Source organism: Sorex fumeus, unplaced genomic scaffold, assembly GCF_029834395.1.
Source record: "Sorex fumeus unplaced genomic scaffold, SorFum_2.1 ptg000035l, whole genome shotgun sequence".
Taxonomy (NCBI): Eukaryota; Metazoa; Chordata; class Mammalia; order Eulipotyphla; family Soricidae; genus Sorex; species Sorex fumeus.
Window position 1 is genome coordinate 19,598,296 of NW_026606092.1, and position 26,423 is coordinate 19,624,718.

The 26,423-nt window shown below is 37.0% G+C and overlaps 1 non-coding gene across 1 annotated transcript; it reads right to left on the reverse strand.

Annotated features, from left to right (window-relative positions):
- Positions 1-19,763: 19,763 nt before the first annotated feature.
- TRNAG-GCC (transfer RNA glycine (anticodon GCC)) lies at positions 19,764-19,834 on the reverse strand. The gene has a single exon. It is a non-coding gene; the product is annotated as a tRNA-Gly (tRNA).
- Between the last annotated feature and the right edge of the window lie 6,589 nt (positions 19,835-26,423).

Genomic DNA, 26,423 nt, shown 5'->3' on the forward strand with positions numbered 1-26,423 from the left:
TGGTAGTACAATGTTTTTTCATAGCTGACATATCAACTGGTGCAGGTCTGCAGTGTGGAAGCATCAAAACCACTGCCCTATAGATAATATATACCTATATACATATAGGTATATTTTAAAGTAAAACTTGCCTATTTAAGACAGTGTATACATAATTTTTCTCTATAAAAGAGTATCATATGAATTCTATACTTAGCTACTATTACATTTTTTATTAGGGAACACATATATCTGTTTACCCAGGATTATCTATGTAATTTTAAACTATTTAGCTCATTCATATTTAGTTTTATTACATAAAAAATTCATATTTGTTTCTAAAAACTGTACACCATATTTCTAGAATACCAAATATATTCTAATGTCTTAAAGTGTCATTTCAATAAACCATGGCAGAGTTTCAGGTGTGCAACTTTGAAAATGAACACGTATAGAGCAAAAAAGATAATATAGGTAGTAGATCCTTGTAATTGCCAATAGTTCTCTGGCACCATAGAGGAAACACCTGAACAGAGAGCTCAGAATAGCCCTGAGTACTGGCCATTGTGTTCTGACCTTCCCTTCCCCCAATCATCATTAAGTCCGAGATGTAGCTTGGTAATAGAGCGCATAACTTGGATGTGTTAGACTCTGAGTTTAATCCCTGGAATTTTGGGGAAATGCAAAACAAGACAGCATTGAAAATCAACAGGTATATACCCTAACTTGCATGTGTGAGACTCTGAGTTTAATCCCTGGAATTTTGGGGAAATGCAAAACAAGACAGCATTGAAAATCAACAGGTATATACCCTAAATTAAGTTCACTGATAATGCACTAAAAGAAAGCTCACCGGATATGGAGCATATTGCATATTCTTTTCAAGCTGAAAATTGTGTTCCATGCTTAGTAACACACGCTTAAATAACCAAGGAGCTGGTAGTAGTGTGAGCACTGCCCAAATCCAAACTAATATCAATTCTGCCTCTCACATTCTTCCCCATTGTTCAATTTGTCCACTCCTCACTTTTCCCCCCCTGGTTATCACTATTTGTTCTTACAGCTCGAGAGTTGATTTTCAACTTTGCACAATGTTTTGTTTTTTCTCTCTCTGCATCATGGTATTTGTCTTTTCCATGTGCTTTATTTCACTAAATATGATACCATCTAGGTTCATTCATTTTGCTGTAAATGGGAAGAATTTATATTCTTTTTGCCTGGGTGTGCATGGTGGGGGTATTGTAGGAGGGGGACAGGCATACCCAGCTTGTGCTCAGGACTCTGCATTCAGGGATTACTCCTGTACATTTGTGATACTGAGATTGAACTCAAATCAAGAGTATAAGACAAGTGCCTTATCAACTGTACTATTTCTCTGGTTCCAAAATTATATTATTTTTTAATAGCTAAATATTATTTTACTGCTTACCCATGACACCTTTCAACTTGTAGTAGATTAGCTTGTTTCCAGTTCTTTGCAATTATAAATAATATTGAAATCAACACGTGGATTGCATATATCTCTAAATTATGTTTTTGTATGTTTTTATAAATAGGAAGATAACTAGGTTGAATGACCTTTCCATATAATTTTGAAGTGTTCACAGTTTTGGATAATGGTTGCATAAATTTGCATTCCTACTCATAAAATAGAAGGGTTTTCTTCTCTCCATATTCTCATCAGCACTTACTTTTATTTTTTTTGGTAATAGCTATTCTTATCATTGTGAAAAGATATCTCATTATTGTTTCGAATTCCATTTTTCTAATAGTAAGGGCAATCAATACTCTTTTATGTGTCTGTTTACTATGTGTCTGGTATATCTCCATTGAAGACATGCGAAGACTAAAACTTAGAGTTCAAAAATTTCATATAAGAATATTAAAATTCCTTTTGGTAGAGTCATCTCTCATGGGATATTTTAGGGATAGCTCTATCATAATTTTTTGAATGTTTCAACTCTAATTCTATTTCTGCTAGTCACTGTGCTTAACATTGACAAAATTTTATAATGCTATCTAATCAAAATTAAAAATGTGAATAGGAAACTTACCAGTTATTAAGCATCAAGATAGAATTCAGAGTACTCCCAATCATTTGCTTTAGATTGCTTGCTTTTTTTTTTGCTTTTTTAAATTGTGGATACTAGCAAAGAATACAATATGGTTATGTAATAGAATTTATGCACTCTTTATTGCAACAATATAAGTTTTATGTACAGTTATAAGCAATATGGCTGTACTTAATAATTTTACATTACAAGCATAATTGTGGTATCAAATTAGTAATTTTCACAAAGTAGTTGCATTAGAAATTTCTATGATGCAATATATTTCAATTCTCAGTTGCACAGGAAGATAACAATTTGTTTAATAGGACAGCTGGGGATACAGTTCATACACTTAGATCTGATTGTCCTGCTTTATGTAAAACCTAGACTCCTAGCCATTAAAATTTAGAACTCGGAGAAACCTCCGAGATCAAGTGGTTCAATGACTTCATTTTACAGAAAAGAAAAATTAAGAGAAATAATTTGACTTAAATAATGTAACAGAAAGTTATGAAAAACTTGAATTAAAAAACCTCAATTTTCTCATGACAGTGAAAGCCAATTAGGGAAAACATTTAGATTTGAAAATCTTATCCTAAAATGATACCAGTGGATTAGAGTCCTTTCACTGAAGGATTGTGGAGAGGAGGATTGCAGAATGGGTAATAGAAAGAGGAGGGGCCAACAAATAAGGCTCTGGAGGAATAGATGATCTTATGATGAGAAAACCAAGAAAATATGGGATCACTGCACTCCAGAGAGAAATAAAGGCTGAGTCTGTGTTAAATATTGTTGAAAGATCAAGTGAAATGCTTGTAACCATTGCAAGGGACGAAGGGACCATTCTATGTCATAACATGGAAATTACTGATTTTCCTGATAGGGAATCTTTTATTTTATTTTTGTTATTATTGGGCTGGAGTGATAGCACAGCAGGTAGGGTATTTGCCTTGCACGTGGCCGAGCTGGGCTTAATTCCTCCATCTCTCTCAGAGAGCCTGGCAAGCTACCAAGAGTATCCTGCCTGCACTGCAGAGCCTGGCAAGCTCCCCCTGGAATATTCAATATGCCAAAAACAGTAGCCACAAGTCTCAGAATGGAGATGTTACTGGTGCCTGTTCGAGCAAATTGATGAACAATGAGAGAACAGTGCTACGGTGTCATCATCATCATCATCATCATCATCATCATCATCATCATCATCGTTATATTTTTTGACCACATCCAATTGTGTTCAGGGTTTAATGCTGTTTCTGCTCCCAAGGAACAATCTAGGTGGGGCCAGGAAACCAGATGGGGTGTCCAAGGTTGGCAGCATGCATGACAAGTGGCATCCCTGTGCATTGTTCACCATCAGTCAATCCTGATGGAGGGATAGACACAGTGACTGACTGCAATGGCCAGAGGAGAGAAAGAGAGAAAAGTAATTGGAGCCATCGAGCTCAGAGTGTTTCTCTATAGTAAGATCTATTCTACGGGAAATAAGAGGTTAAGTGAAGTCTTTATTAAGACACTCGTACAAGTCTATACTCCCAGTAACAAACACAACAACAAAGATTAAATTGCTTTGGGAAATCAGGAAATCTCTTTGAGATTTCTTACAGGGGATATGTGCACAGCAGTTTGTTTGGGAAGTGGGGGTGGGGATTATTAGTTAACCACCCATCCTAGGATGAAATGTGTGCTCAATTTATAGAATGCTGTGGAATCCCCGAGGGAGAACAATACAACTTTTCCATTCTCTATTGTCTATTTGCCTGAAGTCCTAGCCAAAAGCTTCAGAAAGCTCTCCATGGTTTTCTCTGCGAACTCTTCTATGAGACACACCGCATGGAAAGCAGTCCACCTTAAAGACCTTTTTTTCTCTTTTAGCAGGGAACTCATCAATATCTGCACAGCCTAGCCGGCAGCTAGGAGGCCCGTCCATTAATGAAATGTTAATGACTGAATTAGACCTGTAATAACTGAAGTAGGAGGCACTGCTGTGAGTCCATTAGCATCAGCAGACCCTGCTGTGGAACAAGTAAACACTGCACACAATGAGAAAACTTTGCAGCAGAAGAGTTGGAAGTATGGCACAGGTGTTTTCACGTGGAAAATGACATTTCCCTGAAACAGGATTAGTTTATTTAGAAAAGCTAATCCCAGTCACTATATTTCTCCAGATGAAAATAAAAATACAAGATGGATAAAGTGATTATTCAAGAGTTTGTTGATGTTCTAAATTCCAACATTGCATAACTGTTCCTGCAAAACCTGGATAAATTATAATATTTGTCATGCGCCAATTATCCCAAGAGTTATTGTGTTTTCTTTTCTCTTGTCTTGTTCTTTGAATGGTTTATTTTTTTATCTTCCTCACACACCCTTCTTTTAAACTTTTTTCCTTTTTTGCTTCAAGCAAACTTTACAATCTTTTTCTTGCCACTTACTCATTTTCCAAAAGGGAAAAAACAGGGAGATTTAGGACACATTTTTTAAGGCTTAATAATGTAAGATGATTGTGAAATTCACTCCTGAGGTGTAAATATAAATCATGTGGAATATAAAATAATAGCTGCTTGGTATTAACATCTAGTTCAATTCAATAATATATTGCTCTTGTTATAAGTTTGAAGATTTACCATTTTTATTTAAACATATATTGTAATTTAATAATACTTGAATTGCAGGAACTTGATGTGAGACTAAAATAATTGCTATCTCAAGTTATTATAAAAGACAGAATGGCTAAGGGTGATTCTATTAGATTTCTTTATTATGTCTACTGTGGATCATATTATCGCCCCATTTTCATATTTGGGTCTCTAGCCAGAGTTAAAACATAATGTATAGGTGTTTTGGGATTGTTTCTTAGGGCTTACTAGATTTATACCCAAAAATATGTATAAAATGACTACCAAGAAGCAGTGTCATGTTTTTGTTTATATTAAATAAAATATTGTGTATCAAATAAAGTAGTTCAGTAGATTGCATAATATTTTATGTTTAACCTTAAAATCTTAACAAGTCCTTAGTTCTGTGTTTGTATTTAATGATAATAAGCTGCTTACCCAGGTAATACAAGTACATAAACCTTTCCTAAATTTTCTTTTGATCTTTAAAAGGAAAGCTTTGTGAAGGATAGTACCTATTAATGTATATTTAAGACCTAACATATTTCTATGAACTTACGTTCTACGTAATTATTGTTTTGATACCTTTACAATTAAAATATTGGGCTAGGATTTGAAAGATAAATAATTTAAAGTGTACATTCAACATTTATCTGTTAATTATGTCTCCTCTCCCCATCCAAAAGGAGAAGCAATATCTGGGAAACCTAAATTCACAAGAAAATATATAGTCCACATGACCACAAAATAAATATTGTAATAGTATTCACAAACAAAGCAAATCATAAAATATTTGTTTAAACAAACTGTACTTTAGTAAAGACCTTAAATGGTCATATTTAAAAAGACAAATGGAGAAAAGTAACGTATTTCTTTTCTAAAATCTGAATGTTGATTTGATATGCAAATAACCCATGCTTTGATATACATGTTCCAGAGTAGTATGAGAAACTTTTGACCTTAAAACAGGCACACATACAAAGACATGGACTTTCATAGATTGTGTCTATACACCATGCCCACATGCCATCATGGTTCATAAAATTTTATTTCATTTTCTTTTGCTACTTCACTACAAGGGAAGCAGTCTGAACAGTATCGGGAATAACAAGCATGACACTTGAGTTGAAATTTAGATCATGCAATGAATTGGCCTATAAGGATGAGGTCAGTGACGAATAGCAACACCTGACAAAAAGTATCATTTTGATTACAGCTCATGGAACGAATGCTTTTCTTTATTCAGGAGTTCCAGAGTCAGTAAGCATTGCTTTACAACTTTAATGGATACAAAAGAGAAATCTATCACGCTCAATGCTACAATTATAGCTATAAATATAAGATTTATGGATTATCTATTGGATGAATTTTCTAGAAGTGCCAAAGATGAAGTGCAGGATATACTATTAGCATAAATACCATAAGAGTTGTTATAAAATAATAGGCTCATAAAATCACTCACAGTAATAATAGTTAGTTTAAAGCCAACGTGAAGCAGTAGGCTATAAGCTTTGAACTGAATCTCAGCATTTAAAATTGGATTTCTTTTTTGTTTCCTATATAAATATCGATTCCAGAATCAAACACCAAAAGGATTTTGTAATGTAAAATGTATCCCCCAAAGTTTTCTGTTTGTAGTTCGGTATCAATTGTTTTGTAGAATAATAAACAACTAATACTTAAAAATTTCATTGATGCAAAATTTCAAGAGAAGCTTAAATAAATCTACTTTTTCATTATGGATAAGCTCCCATTAGAAATATATGTATAGGGGCTGGAGAGATAGCACAGCGTGTAGGGCGTTTGCCTTTCATGCAGCCAACATGGCCAACACAGGTTCAATTACCAGCATCCCATATGGTCCCCCGAGCACCGCCAGGAGTGATTTCTGAGTGCATGAACCAGGAATAACCCCTGAGCATTGCCAGGTGTGACCCAAAAAGCAAAAAAAAAAAAAAAAAGAAATATATGTATAATTATTCCTATGCCAAAAAACAAGGTGTAGTAATAAAAAAAACAACAAATATTGTAAAGGATTCTATAATTCAAAAAAGATAAAAATAAAATACACTAGGGCATTCCCGGCTCGTCCTTCATGTCCTACCGAGGTCACGAGTTGCCCCCCACGAGCGGCTCTCCGGCACGGACATGGCTCTAGAAGCACAAGGACTTAATGCAGATCCTGGCAGCTTGTGGCAGAAAAGTGAATGGACTATGCGTTAATCCACACCACCATGCCTGCCCAGAAGGGAAAGGGTGTTGCTCCCTTCCACCTTTTACCTTCTAGACAGCAAGGGGATGGCCACCTTGGAGCTCTCTGGAAAGCCAGGTATGAGTCGGTGGTGACGAGGCGACTAAAACCTCATGGGAAGGGGGGCGTTCCCGGTTTGTCCTTCACACCCTACTGAGGTCACGAGTTGCCCCCCACACGAACGTCTCTCTGGCACGGCCATGGCTCTAGAGCCAGAGACCAATCTTATCATTATCTGACTCTTGGCAGAAATGCTTCCAGGCTTAATAAGTAAAATATCAGAAATCCAAAATCACGCAGCCACTGTTGCGACATCATTTGCTTCTTGTAACCAGCTGAAGAAAACAAATTATTTCACAATGCCTTTTCAGCAGGTCTGATTTGGGGATGTAAACTCTAAATAATAGTGGTGCATCTTTTGTCAAAACAATGAATCTAATCAAAGTAGATAGAGTGTTAACCAGAATTCATCTGCCTCACAGGCATTGGGAGGGTTGTGGGGGGGTATATTGGGGTTCTTGGTGGTGAAAAATAAATATTGGTGAAGGAAAATGTGTTTGATGATGGCATGACTTAAACTTGAAAGCTTTGTAACTTTTCCCACAGTGATTCAATAAATAAATAAATAAATAAATAAAATGCACTATATAAATATCCTATTCTTAGAGAATGATAATATGTAGTTCATACTACTGGGCAAAAATAAGGTGATAAATTTTCCAAAGTAATATTGGATTGCAAGGTTTAAGAAGAAGACTCCCAGAACAACCACCAACTGGGAACTCTTTGGCTCTGTTGCAGCAACATGGGAAGATGCCGTCATTGACAACATTGATGAGGAATACGATCGAATGATTCAGCACCTCCATGATTGTGCAAGGAATGCCAAGAGAGAGATAACCACAAAAAACCGTCTTTCTTCGAACACTCTTGAACTTATTCGCCAACGTGGTGTGGCACGTGCCTCAGGCAACCACAAGCAAACGTCCGAACTGGCAAAACAGTGCAGAAAAGCCATCAAGGATGACCTCAAAAACAGGAGAGCAGCAGTACTGGTAGATGCAGCAGAAGCTGGGAAAAACATTCGTAATGCCCGCCTGTCCTTCACCAACTACAAAACCAAGATGACTGCCCTCCGACATCATGATGGATCTATCACATCTTCCAGAAGGGCAATGGAGAAGATTATTCATGAATTCTACTCAGATCTCTTTAATAGCCACATCCACTTGCCCACATACCACATACCACATGATGGATATGTCGTTCCCAATGTTCTCCCTTCCGAAATCCAACATGCCATCTCGTCGGTAAAGAAACAAAAAGCACCTGGCCCAGACAAGATCAGACCTGAACACCTGAAGAACTTACCATCAGTACTCATCAATACATTAGCTCGACTCTTCACACGCTACCTGTCTGAATGCAAGGTTCCATCCCAATGGAAAACCAGCAAGACTGTACTACTATACAAGAAAGGAGACATCCACGACATTGGCAACTATCGCCCAATCTGCCTATTGTCTGTCATCTACAAACTATTCACTCGAGTCATCCTGAATAGGATTAGCAGAACACTAGATGAAGGACAACCATGTGAACAAGCTGGATTCCGAAAAGGATTCAGTACCATCGACCATATCCACACAATAACCAAGCTCATTGAGGTATCTCGGGAGTTCAAGATGCCGCTCTGTCTAACGTTCATTGATTTAAAGAAGGCCTTTGATTCTGTTGAGACGGAAGCGGTCATGGAAGCCCTAGCCAATCAGGGCGTACAAACTCAATACATCAGGATCCTTCGTGAGCTCTATTGCGGATTCACTACCAAGATCTCACCATTCTACAAAGAAGTAATCATCCATATCAAGAGAGGGGTTCGGCAGGGTGATACCATTTCACCAAAACTCTTCAGTGCCACCCTCGAGAACATCATGCGACGACTAGAATGGGAAAACATGGGAGTGAAGATAGATGGTCGGCAACTACACCACCTCCGCTTTGCTGATGACATCGTTCTAATAACACCAAACATCAGCCAAGCGGCACAAATGCTTGCGGACTTTGACCGTGAGTGTGGAAAGGTCGGACTACAGCTGAATCTTACGAAGACAATGTTTATGAGAAACAGCCTTGTTCCTGACGCTCCATTCGCTCTCAACGGAACCACCATCTCCGAATGCAACAGTTATATATACTTAGGTCGAGAAATCAACATGATGAATGACCTGGCACCTGAGTTACGCAGGAGGAAGAGAGCGGCTTGGAATGCCTTCAAGAGCATTGAAGAAATAACTAAAAGGACAAAGAACCTCCAACTACGAGCACATCTCTTTGATTCCACTATTCTTCCTGCATTAACATATGCCTCAGAGACCTGGACCCTACGAAAACAGGATGAGAACACTATTCGGGTCTCTCAAAGAGGAATCGAAAGAACTATGCTTGGAATATCACGATTCACTCAAATGAGAGATAGAATCCGGAGTTCTGATCTTCGTCAACGCTCAAGAATCAGAGACGCTGTCTCATTTGCCAAGACATCAAAAATCAGATGGGCTGGACATGTAATGAGGTTTACAGACAACCGCTGGACTAGAGCCATTACTGATTGGATTCCACGAGACATCAAAAGATCACGTGGACGCCCACCTATAAGATGGTCAGACTTCTTCGTCAAGACCCTAAATGATCGGTTTGAGGCTCTACATGTTCCTAAAACGAACAGATACCATTGGGCTACGCTAGCACGCAACCGGGATGAATGGGGACGTTACTGGCACCCGCTCGAATAAATCGATGAATAACGGGGATTAAGTGATTAAGTGAAGTGAATATTGGATTAATACTCGACTAATTTTATTTTAAAATACTATTGAGGAGGTTGCATAGTATTAGTGTTCATAGCAGATATTCCAGAATGCACAAAACACAGATGGAGTTCCCACAAATGAAACCTAAGATCCTTTTTTTTTCAGACTAAGATGTGGTCACTTCATAGGACACACCTACCCATAGTCCAAGAGTACTGCACCACATTTGATGGAATTCAAAGAAGGAGGCAAGCAACCTTAGAGGAAAATATATATTATATATATAAAATACTATATTATATGATATAGCCTATATTATATAATACTATAATATAGTTTATGATACTATGATATAGTTTATATTATATATTATATATAAATTCTATATACATATAATTTAAGTTCTGCTTTGGGGCAGGGATTGAGGTTTGTAATGGAAACACCTGAAATATGGTAGTGGGAAGGTGTAATGGTGGTGGGATTGGTGTTTGAATATTAAATATAATCAAACATTGTCACTGTCCTCCCGTTGTTCATCGATTTGCTCGAGCGGGCCCAGTAACGTCTCCATTGGAGACTTTGTTGTTACTGTGTTTGGCATATCGAATACATCACGGGTAGCTTGCCAGGCTCTGCCGTGTGGGTGAGATACTCTCAGTAGCTTGCCGGGCTCTCCGAGAGGGGCGGAGGAATCGAACTCAGGATGGCCATGTTGGCTGCATGCAAGGCAAACGCCCTACCACTGTGCTGTTGCTCCAGCCCTAATCAAACATTAACTACTTTTAAAAATTTTTAAAAATAAAAAAGATATGGTCATTGTTTTAAAGAAATTATAATGGAGGATGTAAATGTCTTATTACTAGTTATAACCTACACAATGCAGAAATACACCTTTTTACTACTCTGCGTTGTAACCATGCTTAGAAAATTCTTCACCATACATTAGAGAATTAGGGGTGAATGCACTTTACCTCACATGATTCTGAGCTTCACATATGTTCTACAAGCACCACAAGTGATCTGTTCTAAATACAGAGCCAGAAGACATCCTGAACACATGCGGGTGTGCCTCCAATTCACTCTCCCCAAAGGAAAAGTATATCTAATATACTAAACTGTATATGAAGAATAAGATTCTTAATATTATGCCTACATTTATTACTTTCTTAAGCTCTTTTAGATAGGGGCTGACTCAGAAGACCTTTGGGTCACTAGTGCAGCTTTGGGAGATAATTAACTTCACATTTTGGGACTCTCTTTTGACTCTGTGTGCTGTCGTGCTTGAAGGCCACAGGGATTATACTCAGCATTGCTCAGGAAACCATGCGGTACCAGGGTTGCACTCAGGGTCATACATGGTACATATATTCTCTACCATCTGAGGTCTCTTACCTGTTCCTATATTAATTCAATGGATTATGTGTATGCTTATGTTCATGTCAGTGCTTCATACAATCATATTATAGCTAAAATATGAAAAAAAACTAAATGCTTAACTATGGGTGAATGGATCAAAACATTGTGATATATATACACAAACATATATATGTATACATGTATACATATATATGTCACAACAAGAAGAAGAAGGCATTGTAATATATATCTCACCACTTCTTGTAGGGAGTTAAAAGAGAGGGGTTGTGGATATTAGGAAATAGAGGTGGGTACAGTGGTGATGGGTGTGGTGTTAGAATTACATGGGAAACATCATTAACCATATTATAAATCACAGTACCTCAATACCAATTTAAAAGTTTTAAGAAAAGGAACATCATGAATAACACATTGAGAAGGTGCTTCAATGCATAAGGCAAAATAGCACCATTGACCCACAGTGGGGTTATTATTGGCAATTATTCTAGAAGCATCAATGTGGAATGAGGGTAATCTACTTATAACAACTCCATTAAGTAAAGGTAAGAGATACAATGAGGATTGGGTGAGGGGAGATATAAAGTGAGATTAGGAAATACAGGCCATGTTCCATATTTTGTTGCCTATCATCTAAGCACTAGAAGAAGTAAATATAAGTTAATATGGAGAAGAAAATAAAATTTCTGATTTTATCAAGAATACAAGGAGACTGAGGTTGATCAAAAATTTACAATAAGGAGGAAACTATGACATTATATTGATGGTCAATATAAAAACCTTGATTTTTCTCTTGATTTCCTAGAAATTCTCACATATAACTCCTCTGTCATTGAATATCTTAAATGTATTCTTACTGTGGTTTATTGTGCAATATGACTGAAGATAAATAAATTTCAAAATTACTGAAAATTAGTTGTCTAGAGAAAATGATTAGAGGAAGAAAGAAGAACTTCCCTGCAGAGTTTACCAAAAAGAGGACATCAAGACTGGACAAGGAACAATAACCTGAGCAATAAGTGACTGGTTGAACTCAATGTAGATATATCATTTTCCCAGGCAATAATGCTTTCTTCTTTCTTTCTCAAAGTCTTTTAATCCAAAAGAACTCCTCTGATTGGACGGGAAGAAATAATTCTGTCTCTGGTTATGGTTTATATTGCAGTTGTATTTGTAATTGTGTGCCTGTGCTGTAGCCGACAGCCTACTTTGACAAGGGTTATCCAATTGCTCTATTGTTTCTCAGAATCACACCCAGCTTCCAATTAGAGTTTATTTTATAAATGCTTCCCATTTCACATTGATTTCTTGAGCTTTCTGGTCTATCATTTATGAAGAAAAGAGGAAAGATTATATTTTCCCCTCGGGTTAATTCTACTCAGTCAAACTTGTGAGTGGTAATTGCAACTGAGTTTTTAAGAACACCAAGTGTTCAGGAAGGCAATTAATCAGTTGCTTATTTAAAAGGTGGTTACCAAAATGATCAGATGTGTTGGTTGCATTATTTCATTTCAGCAAATCTAAGGAAAATTCTTGGATGGAACAGACATAGATGCTTTCTGCATTCCATTTTGAATGAGTTGCCTTCTTCCAAAAATAAGATTTCCTTTCTTTTTTTTCTCATACAATTTTAAGCCAAAGAATCTAATACTTTGTTAACTCTATTTCTGAACAAACGTTCTAAATATCTTAGTGTTAACACAACTCACATTTCTTTAACCTTTTTTTTCTTTTTTATTGATATGCAGTGTTTTGCAATACAACTAATACTGGTTTCTCGTGCATGAAATTTCAACACCACACCCTTCAAACACTGACCTTAAAAAAACAAAGTTGGGCCAGAATCAATAGTGCAGTGGATTGCACACTCTCCTTCCTCTCAGCCAAATCGGGTTCCATCCCTGTCATCATACATAGTCCTCCAAATCCCGCTAAAGTGATCCCTGAGCACAGACCCAGGAGTAGACTCTGAGTAAAACTGGATTTGGCCCCCAAACAAAATCCGAACCAAAAGCAAAGCCATGGGGCTCATGAATTAATTGAGAAGAAATAGAGTAAGTTTTTGTTGTTGTTATAGAGGAGTGGGAATGGGTTGGGCCACACCCAGTAGTGTTCAGGGCTTGCTCCTGGCACTGTGCTCAGGGAACCATGACAAACATCTTAATACACATACTCTCTCTGACCATAGAGTAAATTTGTTAACAAACTATAGGAAAGGAAAACTTGTCTCCTCATGTCAACTTCCGAAACCCTGTGTGATAAAGCATGTACCGCTTCCTGATGAGAAGGGAAGAGCAAACACAGGACTAGGAGGGGATTTTTCACTGATGGATGGAATGGTTTTAAGCTGGCTATAAGCAGTGGTCCTAATACCAGCAGCACAGCCATACTTTCCTTATGCTGCATTTTTAGGCCAAGGGAAAGCATACAGGGAAAGAACGGATGTAAACTTAATAGAAAAATCATGTTCTTGGCAAATAGAATTTTTATAGATACTGATTTATTAAAAGTTCAGAGAAAAAGAAAATGTAGCCTTTTTTAAGTTCTTTTTTTACTATTCTTTGTAAAAGTTCTTCCCAATCACTATAAATTATTCTCTATTTGATATGGATAAACTGAGGCTCAGGGAGTCAGTTGTCTGGGATTTGAAACAGCCTTTCTTAAGTCCAATTCCCATGCATTAGGCTACTTTTCACAGCGATTTATGCAATATGGGATCCTGGATTTTAGACTGAATTAATATCAAGATGGAGGCCGGATTTGTAATTTTAATAAGCTTTCTAGATAATTCCTCTATCCAAGCACTTTTTTAGTCAAACCAACAAGCTGCCCTCACTGAGTCATCTCATGCCTCAAACCAATGTACTGAAAGGGGGAAAAAACATAAATAATATGTATCAAGGATACCATGCAGTGTGTAAAAGAAGTTATTTTTCTGAATTGTCAGAAATATGCCTTCAACTCTGTTGGAGAAGACAATGCATGAATATGCAATTGCAAAGAGAAAGACATAAATAAGAATATCCTGTGATGGTGACACAGAACTACACAGCAATGTGCCTTAGAGGGTCATCACAGACAGAAAATATCTTGAAGATTTCAAAAGGAAAATAATTCCTTGGCAAAGGTAAGAAGTGGAGAAAAATAAATCTTCCTGCCTCCAGTTCAGATTTGTGAATTCCTTAAAGGTGGAAAGTAAGCACATCATCATGATACCAAGGTCAAAGAAAGAGAGCCGATACCTCTGTGGAAGGGAGATGACACTGAGCTTTAACCATTTCACTAGAGTCACTGAGATTTCTGTAGAACTCATATGGATGCAAATAGAGATCCAACATGCTAATTCAAGGAAACAATTTGAGGGATGTGAACGATTTGTATATTTTAACCAAGAAACTTCAGTGTTAGTACACAACATCCATACTTCAAGGATGGTTACATTTGAATTTCATTAAATTACAGGTGAAGGGATGGATATTGGAGCATCTTATGACTGAAACCCAGTTGTGAAATACCACGGTAGCTGTTTGTTTCAAGGTGATTCAATTAAAATAAAAAGGGGGTGCAGGCTGGAGGAGTAGGGGGGGATATTGGAGGTAACTGGGAACATAGGTGGGGGGATGTTGACATTGGTGTCGCAATATTGTATGTCTAAAACTCAACTATGAATAACTTTGCAAAGCATGGTGCTTTCAGAAAAATATTAAAATTAAAAAATAAGAACAGTTAAACTAAAAAATAAAATAAATTTGGTTAAATATCCATAGAGAGGGTACTTTGCTATTTTTCAATTATTTCTGTTTATAAGCAGAAAAGGTAAGGGTCTTAGCCCAATTCATTTTTAGCAAACTGCTCACTGGCTTTCATCAAAGCAAGGCTACATCCAGCAGAATGGAATCACAGAGGCCTCTAAAACTTCCAGTGCAGTTTAGCAGAAGCAGAGAGGTGTCTAGAAGTTCATGGCCATGAAAGTAACCCAGTCTTGTGTGTTTCCAGTTTTGTCTGCAGTTGTAAACCTGGGAGGTCTCATTTAAAAAACAGACAACAACAACACAAAAATGTGATCCATATCCAAGAAGCACCCCACACTATTTTGTTTTCTTTTAGGGTGAGATGCCCAGGCATCACTTTTTAAGGGGGGTGGGGAGCAGCACACTCATTATTGCTCAGGGTTGTTCCTGGCTCAACACTCAGGAATTACTCCTGGCAGTGCTTGGGGGACCATCTGGGATGCCAGGGTTGGAGTGGTGTTGGCTGTGTGCAAGGCAAGCACCCTACCCGCTGTACTATCTTTCCAGGCTTGCATCATTAATTTTAAAAGTTCCCAAGGTAATGCCAGTAAGCAACCAACATTAAAAGAGATGCTGATTCTACCGAAATATAAAGAATGTTATCAATAATCAATACTAGAAGAAAATAATCTAATAAAAATTTTACCTTTATAGTTGAAAATTTACACTGTCACTGTTCTCTCCTTGTTCATCGATTTGCTCGAGCAGGCCCAGTAACATTGTGAGACTAAACATATTTTTATTAAAACCAAATATGTGAAGGCATATTGTATTGATGTTTTTCTTCACTTTTCCACCATAACCTGTCACTTTCAGAGGCTGCTTCCAACTTGGGACTTGGGAGTCACTCCCAGTAATGGGAGTGGGAACAATGTGATACTGAAAGTCAAATCTGTGGTTCCCACGTGTTTCTGTTTGCATGTTTTCCAGATCTTTAAGTGATCTCCCTTCAACAACATATACGTTTATTTTCATTCTAAGTCATTCTTATGTCAAATGGGCTTTTTCAATTAGATTTAAAGATTACACACAAAAATATAACGTTAATATACTTAACTGACTTGTTCCGTGGTTGTCATTAATCTAGGAAATACATCTGTATCTGCTACCTAAATAGAAAACCACTGATTTTTATGGAACTTAGTAGCTTGAAATGTAAATGAAGAAATAATTTTTAAAATCTTTTGAATAAACCATTAATTATCTTATCCACTAGTTCAGTACCAGTGCTGTCATAAATCTTGAGAGGACCAAAAAAGACATTTTTTATTTTTAAAATGCTCTTTTAAAACACCTTGTTCATTGAGAAACTATTTCACCCTCTTTTAACATTCCTAGTCTGTTTTGTTTAGTGTTTAATTTGAAAAGACAGGTCAAATAAAACATGGAATTAATAGTCGCTATTTAGTCAGATGGAATGCCAATTTGTTATGTGTGCTAGCTTCTTTGGTATTCAAATTTTTATCCTAAAGATAAGGAAAGTATTAGTGTTAGATCTTTGAGTCCCTTAGGTATCGCACATATTTAAGAGAAAAAGAAAATGGCATTAGGAGTGAGGAGCCAGGAAAGTGATCATAGCCCTCAGTTAAGTTGTACTTTCAATAAAAAAATCACTTAACCAACTTCCCAATATTTTTTCATCTTCCCACTAAAGGGCTTAAATAAGACTAAAGAACATTCAAATTATATTAAACATATAAGAAGGAAGGAAGAAAAGAAGGAAGGAAGGAAAGGAGGGAAGGAGGGAGGGAGGGAGAGAGGAAGGAAGGAAGGAAGGAAGAAAGGAAGGAAGGAAGGAAGGAAGGAAGGAAGGAAGGAAGGAAGGAAGGAAGGAAGAAGATGGAAGGAAATGAAACTATAACTGAAATGAAACAAAACCAAACACCAGAAGCTTAAAATCTTACTCTACACAGCAGGACCAGATCCATGAGTATAAACTACCAGAAGCGTGGCTTCCAAACCTCCTCAGTCTTTCTCTCATAAATCTTGATTTAATGGTCTTTGCAGCAAGGATCATTAGCTTGCATGACTCAAGATTTGTTTCCTTGAGTGAGTTTCCCAATCTGACTATTGAGCAAATAACATGTCTTGTGTTCTTTATATCCAAGACATCTACATTCCTCTTTGTAGTTTTCCTTTTAAAGAAAAATTGATTGTAATTCATATTAATGCCAAAATCATTTTGGTACTCAGGTGTGGGATTTGTGTTTTAATATCTCTTGTGATATAGTGATTTTGATGTATTTGAGAAAAAGCAAACTTTACAGCCTCACAGAACACTCCTTTTAATATTAATCTTGATTTTGCACATTTCTACTCCAGATTAGAAAAGTGAGTTTCTTGAAGTTGTCTCCTACTTGCTTCATTGAAATGGTCAATTAAGGATTCATTGACTTCTCTTCCTGCACTTGACTTCAACCCTTCTACAAATTTTCCTATCAAAACTAATTGTAAAATCCCACCAAAGGAAAAAATATATATAATGTATATATGAAATGATTAGTCTTTGATCAGGCCTCCTATTTTTCTAATAATCTCCTTTAACAAAAATTTCAAATTGTATATCGGCATCAGACATATATGATAATTTATCTTCACTTCTAATTTTAGAAATGAATACAAACAATTTGAGCATATTGGATTATGGCCAATAATTTATCAACTGAAAGCTGGTGAAGGAATGTGTGTTACTATTTGGAATCTACAGCTGGCTATGCTCATGATCTGTGCTCAGATTCACCCCTGGCAGTGCTCAGAGCACTATGTGTAGTGATGGGAATTGAACCATGATTGACTGCATGCTAAAGTAATAACTTAATGCCTGTTCTATCTCTCTGGCAAAGGATATTTATCTACTAACGCTGATTTTTTAAAAACATTTTATTGAATCACTATGTGATATATCCTTATAAAGCTGTTCATGATTGGGTTTACCTGAAGTCAAAAAAGGGAATTTGACTTCAAGCAGAAGTCAAATCATAGCTCTTCATAGGACGTCATTTCATATATATTATCCTGTCTAAGCATTTTGTTTATTTCAAGATTTAATGAAGCTGTAATTTTTTCATAGAACAGTTTGGCTGTGTCTGGACAGAGCTCAACTCATCAATACATGCTTTACATGCAGGCATCCTGGGTTTGACCTTTTGCCCTTCTTGAGCACAGAGCTTTGAGTTCTCCTGAGCACTTTCAGGTGTGACTCAGAGCATACATCCCCTACCAACAATAACAAGTAAAACATCCCATAAACAGCATGACTGCTATTTACAGACCAAAACAACTTTTTCTTCTAAAAACTTCCATAATGCCTTGTTTTCTTTTTATTTACCTCCAGCATTGGGTTTTATTTTTGTCTGAGTGATTGTGCAGGTGATTATTATTTTGTAAAATATAATAATAAATAATAACCCATATTTGTCCAAGTTTTCTTAAATTTCCAAATTCCTAGCACAATACATTGAATTGTGAAGATATTTAATCATGCTTTTTAGTAGCAGGATATTTCATCGTTTGTTATAGGGAAAAAGTGGCTCTGCTCACTTTCACTTTTTTCCAGACTAAAGAGCAGAAAACTTTGTCTTTCAGTAATTTTCTTTCACCCCTATCTAAATTTAAATTAAAACCTGGGTCCTTATGAATTGAGAGTCACATCACTTAGTTTGAATCTATCTTTCCCATAGCATTGGACCTTAGAGCAGACCAGTACAGGTATTTGTAGGAATTTAGTCTATCATCAAGAGAATATAGACTACATTAGCTAGCAAAATATACATTTCTGGCTGAATGAGGAACTTATAACTCGAATTTCCATTTACTTAACAGTGAACTCAACATTCTAACAACATCCGGATACACACATATGTTAAGAATACAATTCTTAATACAGTACAATTAAGAATACAAAGGATAGCATGATAGTACATTGGTCAGGGTACTTGCCTTGCATGCAGTCAACCAGGGTTCAAATCCTAGCACACCATACAGTCACCTGAGACTGCCAGAAGTGATCTCTGAATGTGAGCCAGGAGAAAGCCCCGAGCATCCCCAGGTTTGTCCCACCCTTTAAAAAAAAGAAAAGAAAAGAAGAACTTTAAGGGATTGCTTTTGTCCCTTACAGAAGTGCACTCTGATAATCTGTGCAGGTCTCAGTCAGTAATTTGACACCAACTTCTTAAAACCAAAAGTTTATTTGACCAGGTTGTGCACATCTTGGGTACCACTTCTCCAAATAACAAAGAAACCCAGGAGATTTATTATATTTTTCTAATAGGTTATATGTGTCTTCAATAGGAATGTGTCTTCAATTAAAAGAGGTCAACCATGTATGGGAAAAGTTAGGCTAAACTTCTATGAAGAGCTCAGTGTCCAATCGAGAGAGATGCTGATCTAAAATGACATCTGTAATTTTTCTTTTTCCTAGGTCTGGAGCTATGACAGGTAGTGCTCAAGGACACACCTTGCTTGGTGTTTGGGATTCTCTCCTGGCTGTATTTAACGAGACCATGCAGGGACAGGATTGAAGCTTGACATCTCACATGCAAAGTCTGTTTACCTATCTCTCTGATCCCACATCTGAAACATGTTTTCTTATAATGCAAAGTTACTCCAAAAATAAATAATTGACTGGACCATCCCTTGAGCATTTCTGCATCTGCACCTCTTTGTGTAATATTTTCTTAATAAATATCTTCCACTATTTGCTCGAGCGGGCCCAGTAACGTCTCCATTGGAGACTTTGTTGTTACTGTGTCTGGCATATCGACTACTCTCGGTAGCTTGCCGGGCTCTCCGAGAGGGGCGGAGGAATCGAACTCGGGTCGGCCATGTTGGCTGCGTGCAAGGCAGACGCCCTACCCGCTGTGCTATCGCTCCAGCCCCAAAACAACAGTTGCATTGGCCGGGAATCGAACCCGGGCCTCCCGCGTGGCAGGCGAGAATTCTACCACTGAACCACCAATGCTTATCTTCCACTATAATATATTAATATTATCTTTCACTTTCACTTTCACTGTCCTCCTGTTGTTCATCGATTTGCTCGAGCGGGCCCAGTAACGTCTCTCTCCATCATGAGACTTGTTGTTACTGTGTTAGGCATATTGAATACATCACGGGTAGCTTGCCAGGCTCTGCCGTGTGGGCGAGATACTCTCGGTAGCTTGCTGGGCTCTCCGAGAGGGGCGGAGGAATCGAACTCGGGTCGGCCATGTTGGCTGCGTGCAAGGCAAAAGCCCTACCGCTATGCTATCGCTCCAACCCATATTAATATTATATAAACATCAAAATATTAGTAATACACTATTATTATAATATGTATCATTAATATAGCATATAAGTAAATTTTATATGAATTTGAAGAGTGGGTAATTGGGTCAGGGTAGGTCGGTGTGGGGGGGCACTTTGGTAGGGACCATGGTGCTGGAATGCTGTATGCATAAAAACCTATTGTGGTATTGTAAAGCATGGTGCCAACAGTGTTAAAAATCACACAGCTATCTTGGACAGATACGATTTTGTTTCAATGTTTAAGGGGCCAAAGGCTTATGCATGCCTCTGTGCTCAGTGATCACTACTGATGGTACTTGGGAGGACCATGTGCAGTGCCAGAAATGAAACCAGGGCTGGCTTCATACAAGGCAAACACTTTATCACTGGATATGCAATGCTTACATGACACACAAGTTATATAAGCATTACGTGTGAAGGTTCCAAAGATCAACAGAAATGTTCTAATTGACTATTAATTAGTTCATTAAATAATACTAAAAATGAACAATACACTTATTAAAAGTAAAATTAATTTACCTTTGAAAGGAGTTATTTTGAACCATCGAATAGAAAAAGATTTTAAAATAAAAAAGTACTTAATTGATATAATTGTGTTCCTTGTGATTCTGAAACAAATACTAATAGTAAATTGCTACATTTTCTTTCATCCAGCATTTGTTCTTCTAGAAATTCATTCTTTAAAAAATGTTCCCCCAATGCAAATTAAACAATGCAAATATAAAGCTAAATTTAAAACAATTGAGGATTTTAACAAAAGCAAGTGCAATTTTTAATCTCACCATCCCTCATATTGCAATACCTCCTTATAGCTGATAAATCAGTTATAAACTTTTATATGGATAAAGGTTATTGTTGTTCTTTGGTGAATATAAATTTCTCAATTAATATTCTCTTCAGAATATTTCTATCATGTCATTCTACTACTCTCCTTTGTCAGATATTAAAAGTAATTTTTCTTAAGCAATAGGACAGTGGCTAGGGCACTTGTCCTGTATGCAGAAGACCTAGATTTAATTCCTGGCATCCTATTCCTGAGCCTGCCAGGAGTAATCCCTCAACACTATTACATGTGACCCAAAGAATAAAACAAAATAATTCTCTGAGATATCACATTATAAAGTTGAAAATAATCACTACTTGTTAGCTTACCATTTTCTCGGTCATTAAACATGAGAAATACTGGACTGTTTTGATTATGGATTAAGAAAATGCTTTTCGAAACAGATAAACATTGTCCCTGCTGGATATTCTTTTGGGCAGTGATACATCATATGACTAGCCCTAGAAATCTTGGCAAGACGATTTATGTACATGTTGTTGTTAAGCATATGTGATATTTTGATTTGTCACCTGGCAACCAAAACATTTTAACTTTGACAAAATACAAAGTTTGAGACTTTTAAGCTGCTTAATTTTTCTTATTTAAATTAATCAAATATAACCAGAGGTTAATTTTTGTTTGGAAAACTAATTGTACTACTTGAACTCTGATAGATTTTGTTTAGTTTAGTTCTGCTGAACTTAATAGTTAGGCATGGCAACTTCAATTCACATCAGAGTTCATGCTCGTTATTTAGACCTACATGGTTGGTAAGTTTTAAAATTACATTGATTTCATATCTTTATCATAAGCTGATGTATGCACCATTATCAAGAGACCACAAAATAAGGAATCAGAGGATGAGTATTCTAATCTTACTAAGCTTTGTTATTTAAACTCATCCAGAGACTTCAGAAAATCATGAAACCCTTCTGGTTCCATTTTCTTCATTTGTAAGTTAAGGAGTTTTGAGGAAAAAATTCAAACAGATGTAAAATGTATTTGAGTGTATCCCCTTTTTACATGGAAAGAATGCATTGAATGTTAAGACACAATATATACAAACTTCTCATTCTTGCCAGTAAAGTCTTTATGTAATCTATTCCAAACCAACAGTATTCTGTGATATATACCAAGAACTTCTATAGCATCAATTTCACAAAATAAGTACGGAAGTTACATACATTTCTTAAAAACATTAATATTCATTAGTACTATTCACAGTAATATATCAAATTGTATTTATTTTATTCACCATTTAAAAAATATAGCTATCTTTCCCCCTTACTCTATTTCCAATATGTGCCAGGAATAAATCACCCTACTTCAATTTAATTTAATTAACTGGATTTCCCTGAACAATGGCCCATACTGAACTACTTAAGTAATCTGTGGAATCAATTGATTATAGTTTACAAAGCCTCTATTAAATACCATCTTTATAAACCATTTAAATAGCATCCTCATATAACGCCTCAAATAAGGATGAGTAGTTTCACTACTTTAACATACAATTGAGTAATGTTTTATAACAGACTGTGACATTTAAAGAATATGGGGCCTATAAGTAAATATTTGTCACTGGAGACCATCAGCCTATGGCAAAATAGACACTAGAGCACTCCATAATTTGTGTTTGTTCAGAGAAAGACTATTCAGATTTTTATTATCCTAATGATAAAAAAATTGCCCTTGCCGCTTGTTCCAGTAAAAGAGTAAAATATTCTTAAATGCTAACGCAATAGTAGATCCTTTGGTGAGTGATGCACCACTTAGTAATAATGCAGTACATTTTGAACAGATCTGTAGTTTTTCAAAGACAAACATCAAATAGAAAGAAAAAAGGTTGTGTCACCTTCACCCTTGCAGTACTGTCATTTATATGCTATCAGCTCATTAAATTCACATTAGGATACTCCATGGGACTTGAGTCGCTATTAGTGCACCTAAAATGGCATAACAAAATCTCAGTTCACTTTAAGAGAGATGGCATTGCGACATTTTGTATTTCATCACTGAATTATTACAGTCTCAGATGCATTCTGCTGTGATGGTAATGGAAGGAGGAGTACAAGAGAGGAAAGATGTCCATTTGCTGATCCCCAGGGAGAGAAAAGGCAAAGTTTGATTAAAAAAATTTAAGGAAGTAAAGTAAAGCATTAACAATTTAATGTATCAGGGCTGAAAATGCACAAGTAAAATGTCACATTTTGAAAGAGGATCTTAAGGTAAAGAATATATGGGATGTTCAGGACCTTTTGGTCTATTAGTTCCTTTATTGTTGACAGGTGATGACTGATTGGACTCCATATTACCTTTCAAAAGTATTAATAGTAGGACAGACCTGTCCTTTTCTATTATATTCTCATCACTTATCTCCTCAGGGAAAAAATATTGGTAAATATTCCAGAGTAAATGATTCTGAGACAAATTCTCAATATTGATAGTTTTCTCCCTGAGAGAAAAACCTATCTTGATAAAAGTTAAGAGTTTTTTCTGTCTTGTCCTAAGTGCTGCTATTTAAGGATTTGCGAAACAATGCAACACTGTGTGCAATCATTGAATTTACAAAAAATGGAGTCAACAGTCAAAGAAGCCTTGCATAGCACTGGGTTACATATGATATAAGGATTAATGTTGCTTCTGAAAACCAGTACTCTTAGGAGAATTTTGCATATTTAACCAAGAGAAATAAGGATACCACATAACATATAATTTTATCATAAAAATTATTGATCAAAAGACTTATCATGGGAAAATTGTGTAATAAATAGTATGAACATCTTCTTTCCTAAAGATTAAAGTGCATTAGGAAAATGAACAGAATCTAAACGGAAAATAATATCACTTTAAGTCTACATCCTTGGATGTTTAGAAATAGTTATCATATATTTCATGAGTAATATTTGTTTTTTTATCACTTAAGGCAAAATATTTCAAACTGTAATCATGCAGTCGTCTAAGACTTTATCACAATGTTTAAAATCTATTGTTAAACAAACTTTTAAAGCTACATGTGACAGTTCAACCACTTGTTGCTTGTTAGGAAACCAGACCTGTGGATTGAAGCTCTGTTGCTGTGTGGGTCGCAACTCCAATCCCTTGAGTCTCATCTTAAAATAAATAAATAAAAAATAAAGGGGTTGAATTCATCAGCCACGAAGATTTCAGATACTTCTCCAGAGCAGACACGATTGGCTAAAGTAACGGTAAGATTCTGGGTGCTGGCCCTGCTGCAGGTGTGCTCTGATCCTGTTCAGGTGTGTCAGTCCCCTCCTGGTCGCCAGTTGTCAGACTTGAGGCTGGAAACCATAATGACGCTAGCTCATGGGTTCACGGGTGCTGCCTTCTTATCACCAATTGTGAGGCATTTGGTCCCTTCCTTCCTGGGAATCTAGGTCTGGGGGTCAAAGCCGCCCAGATCTGCAGGGGCATGAATCTAACATGCATTATTGGAGTGGCCAAGCACATCCCAGCTGTTTCATGTACAGTGATCACATGCTCTCCAGCAGGGTTAGGGCTTTCATCCCCCAAGTGCCCTGGTTGAAGGCTTCCCTAGTCAGCCTTCAGCTGTTAATGCTTCCGTGTTGCTCTGAGGCAGCAGCTGACTTGGCTAGTATTAGAGCCTTTCCGCCCTCCCAGTGCAGTGGCAGTTTCCTCTGGCTGTCCCTCCGTTCTCCGTGCTTAATTCGGGCAGCGGGCAGCGGCAGCATCTCTAGAAGCTGCTGACTGACAGCTCACCTGACTTCTTGCTGCTATTCTAGCTAATAGCAGCAGGGGTGCGCTAATTTCTCTGGACTCTTAAAACTCTTACCCGGGAGCAGCAACTCTGGTCTCTCTTAGGGATCAAAGGCAGCTCTGCACTTTCAGGGCTCTCTGGGCTTATCTCTGGGCTTATCAGTGGCCAGGGGCAATGGCTGAATGACAACATTATAGTTAACAGTGCCCCTCTAGATTGCTCACTCCCTACTGCACCATACTTCCCCACTGTTGTACAGGAAGGAGAATGACAAGGCCTTTTTCGTAAACCTGTAGGTTAGGCAAACATGTACCTGAATTATACAAGTACCCAAGATCCCAATATTATCCTGGGTCTTGTCTTCAGTTTCTGCTGGTTGGATTAGGCTAAAGGGCTCATTCCTGACCTTGGCTCCCCAAACATGCTGACAGGAACGAAGCTCCTTCAGGCCAAAGACTGCTTAACCTGGGGAGAAAAACTTAGTATTTCCTCCAAAATTCCTATACTGAGATATTGGTGGTTGTTTAGTTATTAACAACCTGAGACCCCAAATTAGCTATTTATTTCATAATTAATGCACATTTTAGGAAATAAGTCAAAAATGTTTTCTGATTTCTAAAACATCCTGGGAACTAAAATATCTTTTACTTCTGATTCTCCAGTCCTTTCCCATGTCTAGCATGTTATTTTTTGATATTGGACAAAGTATTAAAAGTATAGAACACACATAACTTCTGGGTAGAGTGTAGTACAGTGAGAAGGGGATTTATTTTTCATGCACCTGACCCAGGTTTTTATCCCCAGTATCCATATAGTCCCAGGCAAGAGTGATTCCTGAGCACAGAACCGTCAGTACTGCCAGGGATAGCCTAAGAACAGCAATTGAAAACAAATATACAAATCTTGACTTGCATTTATTATACCTGTTAAGGTCTAAGAGTTTAGAAAATGATATTTAATATGATCCCCAATGAAATACTGCACTATAAGTAAACAAACCAAACCTGTTGCAAACTTGGTAATCTTTTACTCCAGCTTTATTTCATAGACATTTAGTTTAATCTCTGTCTCTTCAATGATACAATCTCTCACAGTTATTTAACACTTCCTGTTTTTTCCTTTTTGGTCCACACCCAGTGATGCTCAGGAATTATTTACAGTTTTATACTCAGGAATTACTCATGGTGGTGCTTGAGAGACCATATGGGATGCCAAGGATCGAACCAGGGTTGGCCATGTGGAAGGTAAACACCCTACCTGCTGTATTATCTCTCCAGTCCCTATTTAACTCTTAAACTCTATCCAGTTCATTCATTAGGTTTTCTACCTTAAAAAACATATATAAGTCCTTTGTTATCCTTAGAAAGGTAAGTTAAAAAGTAAGGAAAGAAGTTGAGGAAAAAAGGATAAATAAAATGACTCCTCCAATGTGACATAGTGCAGACAAAGACCTAGATTCACATCAAGAATTATATTATTCATTCAGTTTCTCTCTCTATCTCTATCTCAGTCACTTTCTATCTCTCTCCTCTCCTGTTCCCTCATCTTCTTACTTCTAACTTCTATTCTATTCCCTCCTCCCCTCTTCTGAGTTACCAGTTGATTGTAAGTAAAGTAAAGTAAAGGCCCTCCCGTTGATCGTCGATTTGCTCGAGCGGGCCCAGTAACGTCTCCATTGGAGACTTTGTTGTTACTGTGTCTGGC